General features: G+C 58.2%; 1 protein-coding gene across 1 annotated transcript in view; it reads right to left on the bottom strand.

Moving 5' to 3' along the window:
* The window catches only part of FOXN1 (forkhead box N1), a 31,595-nt gene extending 27,487 nt beyond the window's left edge, over positions 1–4,108 (bottom strand). Inside the window, exon 1 of the mRNA XM_023183807.3 lies at positions 3,895–4,108. The gene's annotated coding sequence lies outside the window, so the exon portion shown is untranslated. The remainder of the gene's footprint in view (positions 1–3,894) is intronic.
* Positions 4,109–4,650: the final 542 nt, after the last annotated feature.

Raw genomic sequence — 4,650 nt, 5'->3', positions numbered from 1 at the left:
TATGTGTGTGTGCATGTGTGTATCTCTGTGTGTGTGTCAGGGTGTGTGTCTGTGTGTATGTGTCTCTGTGTGTGTCTCTGTGTCTGTGCGTGTGTGTGTCTGTGCTGTAGTTTGTCAGAGGCAGTGGGGGGAGCCCTGAGGGCCCCAGAGAGTGTACGAGGGCAGGATTTGGAACTGACTGACCGTGCATCCTCCTGTGAGCATGGGGTGGAGGGCGAGGCTCAGACCTTGCAGTGGGCTCTCTGTTGCATCCTGGAAGGGGATGGGAGGGTCTTGAGGGGTGCCTGCCCCTGGAAGCTTCTAGAGTAGCTTTGAGAGCACAGGTTCCCTTTTCCCCATGACTCACAGGCTGGCTCTTCAGTCAAGTTCCTCAAGAGATCACGATTCAGCGAATTCTCTCCCTGGCCCCATTAATCTGAGCTGACTAAGCAAGGGCCACAGGTAGGGTAGAGACCTGGGGATGTGCACTACTAATCAACCCTAAAAATCCCTGCTCCTGCTTCCATGCCCCCCTTCCTTGGCCCTCCATGCCTAATAGGGTCAGTTACACTCCCGGCCCCCTGAGAAAGGCTGCCCCAGCCCCACTTTGGGGCTCTCTGATAGTGTCTCTCCATCCTCCCTTCACTGCCACACGCCCGCAGTGTGGAGGTCTGTCTGGACACTAGGTCTCCACTTGTGTTGTTGCATCTGAACTCATTTTTACTGTTTGGCGAGCATCCAGGCTTTACAGCCCAGATAGGATGAGGAAGCTAAGGGTTGCTCCAGGCATGATCTCATCCTGCCTGTTTTGTCCATTGGCATGGCTCTGGGCTTTTTCTCAACGCTCAGAGAACCTGGAGGACAACCCAGAACCTGCGGGGATGCTGGCGAGAGGTGTTGGACTCCAAGGGAACCTGTGACATAGGGGGAGATACATCTTGAGGGATGGAGTAGGAGGGGGAGATGGGGATAGGAGTGTGGTTGGAGGTCGAGTGACGAGGTGAGGTAAGGAGGACGGAGCAGGATGGGGTGGTGGTGATGGAGGCAAGTTTGGGGATGAGGATGAGTAGGAAGGGGGCTGGGCTGGGATTGAAGATGGGAATGGAGGTAGGTTGTGATGGGGAAAGAGACAGAGACAGGTGGAAAGGTGAGGGATGAGGTTGGAGTTGGGCACAGAGAGGCAGGGAGGGGCAGGGGATGGAGAGGAATAAGGTGGAAAGACCCAATGTATTCTGGAACCATGTGGTTGGTGCTTTTGGGAGGCCCTCTCCCAGAGGTCATCTTGTCTTTCCCCAGCTCCTGGAGGTCATCTCATCCTTCCCCAGCTCCTGGGCATGTTGCCAGCCCAACCCCACCCATCCCAGATCAATGGTTGCCTCTCCACTCAGGAAACCGCCTTCTGTGGTCACATAGTCCAGTCAAACTCAACCTGAAACGCTGAGAACTTTCTCTGAAGTCTATCAATCGCTCCTGCTGCAGAAGCCAATCTTGGCTTCCTGAGCTCCCCTCTTCCAGCCACAGTGGGGATGGCAGGCTGTGATTTGGAAGGACAGAGGGGAGGGCATACCTGCAGGACCTCGGTCCCCTCCATCCTTCTGTTATGGGCGGATGGGGGGGGGCAGGCATTCATTAGAATGTGGAGTCGGAGAGAATAAGAGGGGGGGCAGCGAGAGTGGGGCCTTTCTGTCCCTGCCAGTGCCCAAGCAAGCAGGGCATTTCCATGTGACTTAGAACAGTCTCTGCCTATGTGCCTGGGCCCTGTGCAGGCGATGGGGGTTCTGCTGGTGAAACCCAGGTGTCAACTCAAACCTGAAAGGGGGAGGTTAGACATCAGGAAGGACTTCCTGGCTAGAGAAGATGAAGAGTCCAAGGAAAGAAGTGATATGTTGCTTTCTTAGAGGCCAGATGGGACTCTCCGGGGGATGGGGGAAAGGAAGGCTTTCCCTGAGGCAGCGGAGGGCACATGACAGAAGGCGTATGTCACCAGTGGGCTTTCCCCCTTGTCTTTCACTTTCCTAAGGCTTCTCATGATGAAGCCTTTTCACGATGAAGACGGCACATTGGAGGCAATGTGGTGTCAGTGTGTGGATGAGACAAAGCTGGGGAGCAGGGAGGGGTCCTAAGCCCCCTAATTTTTCTCCAGCTTTCCAGGACCCACTGGTCCAGAGGATTCTGGGGCTCCCTGAGCCCCTGGGAAATAAAGTCCTCTGAGAACTCCCTGGCATTCCCGGGAGAACAGGTTCCTGGCTCTGGGAGGGAGTGAGGCGCCGGGCCTGGGGGGGGCAGCGTGCCTCGGCAGGCCCTGGAGCCGGGAGCTGAGCTCGCAAAGGCAGCGCGGGCGGGGCTGGGTGAGGAGCCAGGAAGACATGTGCCTCTCCCTGTGGCTCCTTTGCCTCTGAGGATCCCCAACCTGGGGCAGCCCTCACCCCCTCTGCCCCTCTTCAGGACTCAGCCTGGCTCTGTCCCTGCCTGGCTCACCCTGAACCCCTCACAGAGCCACAAGAGAAAGGGACCAGGATAGGAGGTGCTGCCCCTTCCCCCATCCACCGGGGGTGCCCTTCTACTGCCTGTGTCTTGTGGTCAGGGAATGAGCAAGATGGTAAAAGGGTCTGAGCCAAGCCCGATGGGGACAGGACTGCAGTGCAACGCTGCCCTTGGATCCGAGGAACTAGGGTTCCCTGGTGCGGGAGGAAGGTTACGGGGCAAGCAGAGCTGGACCCTGCAGCGGTGAAGATTTCAGAGAGGCTCCAGGAGGGACTTCATGACTGTGAGGAAACTGACCAGATTTTCTCCTTCAGGGATTAGGAAAACTAGGAGGGGCAGCCCTGCCCGACGTGGGCAATGAGTGGCATAGGGGGAGGGGATGGATAGGGTGACTTCCCAAGAGGAGCCCCTCCACCCGGGTCCCTTCCCGCTGACCAGTTGTGCATTGCCACAAAGCACATCCAAACATATCCCCCATGCCTGTAGGTGCCAAGAGAAGAGGCAAACACACCCACTTGTTAGAGTCTACTCTTCATCCAACGGGCTTCTTTGGATATTTAGGGAGGGCCTGGGGGACTCCACGGGGAATGCCAGAACCTTATCTGAGCAGGTAATGGGTGGGGAGGAGTCGGGGGAGCTGGCAGGCGCTTCCTGCTGCTTCGGCCATTTCCCTAAGGGCCTTCACTCTTCACACCCCCAACTCTAGGCCCCAGAGGCCTAAGGGCTCCCTGCCTGGCCCAGTTCTGCTCACCAGGACTCTGCCTTAGGGGTCTTGCAGGAGAGAAATGGAGTTGGGGATAAAAGGTGACTAGCATCAACTTCTAGCCACAGCACCTGTTTGCCACCTGTCTGCTTCGCCACAAGGTGCACCATCTCCTTCCTTTCTGCAACCCAGGTCTCTGCATGGGCCCAGGTATCTAGACCCCAGCCTAGGCTGCATGGAGATGTTGAGCAATTCTTTGATCTGCACAAACCTTGGTGCCCCCAGCTCCCAGAGCTGGGCTCTCCCTTCTTCACTTGGAAAACCACTAGACGGAGAACATGGCCCCCTGCCTTTCCGCTCTAGTTTTCCAGAACTAGCACTTCTGAATCCTTATTACCCCCAGCACAGGGTGAGTGAGCACATCTCCAACACACAGAGACACACACAAAATCCAGCACACACCAGAATGAGACCTACACCACAGCAAGAGGGATTAAAGTTGGACAATCTAGAAAAGGAACTGGAGGGGGGCGTCGGGGAGGGGGTGCCCCTTGGCCTCCAGGCACTCACCCGAATTCTGAGTCTCCCTTGAGCTGCAGTGAGAATGTGGGGAGCACCCAGGTGCTCCCAGTCACTCCTGAGCCCCGTTAAAAAGGCAAACCCCCTCCCCATGCCCCAGCCCGGCCCTGCTGGCCTCCACGGCTGACTTGGGCCGGGGCTCCTCTTACCTGCTCAGTGAAGCAGGTCGGCGTGGGGGCCCGGGTCTGGGGGGCCAGGAGCTCTGTCCGTCTGTCAGTCCGTCAGCTCGGCCGTCCTGGGTCTGTGCTGACATCAGGTGAGGGGAGGCAGCTGCCAGGTGAGCCAATAATTATGATATCAGCTTCCCCTTGCCCGGAGGGGCTGCTGCCAAAACGGGGAGAAGAGAAAGGTGACTAAGAAGCTAGTTTGCTCCTTGGCTCTTGTTTGACAGGTACCGGCTCCCGTGCCCGCCCCAGCCGCGCCCCGGCCCCCCCAACCCCTCCCTCCTCCTGAGCTGGCCCGGGCCCCCTCCCCTGTCCCTGCCAGCGGGCACAGCCTGTGGCTTGTGGAGGTGGGGGTTGTCCCGTGGCCCCCGCCTGCACTCCAGAAGGGGGATGTCGCCCCACACCCCTCACAGGTGGGGCACAGACCTGTCGGAGCATGCACGTGTGTCAGGAGAGCCTGGTCGCCACATGTATGCTCATGGAGCCCACTCACGAGGTTCTGGGGAACAGCGCTGGGTGGCCCCCCAGGGTTCTCTGAGGCACAGCATGGACAGGTTGGGTCCTTCAAGGGCCAAGCATTAGCACAGATTTGCTGGGAACTGCCAGCCATCTGTCTGTCTCTCCAGAGCTCCTGCAGCACCTCGAGGGTGTCTCCTTGTGGGTGGGGGCGTGTGCACCCACTTGAGCATGTGCCGGTGACTCCCATCTCCCTCTCCTTCAGGGGGACATACATGCAAGTCT

Source organism: Piliocolobus tephrosceles, chromosome 16, assembly GCF_002776525.5.
Source record: "Piliocolobus tephrosceles isolate RC106 chromosome 16, ASM277652v3, whole genome shotgun sequence".
Lineage (NCBI taxonomy): Eukaryota > Metazoa > Chordata > Mammalia > Primates > Cercopithecidae > Piliocolobus > Piliocolobus tephrosceles.
Note: the sequence above shows the minus strand (reverse complement) of the source record. Positions and strands in the feature narration are given on the sequence as shown.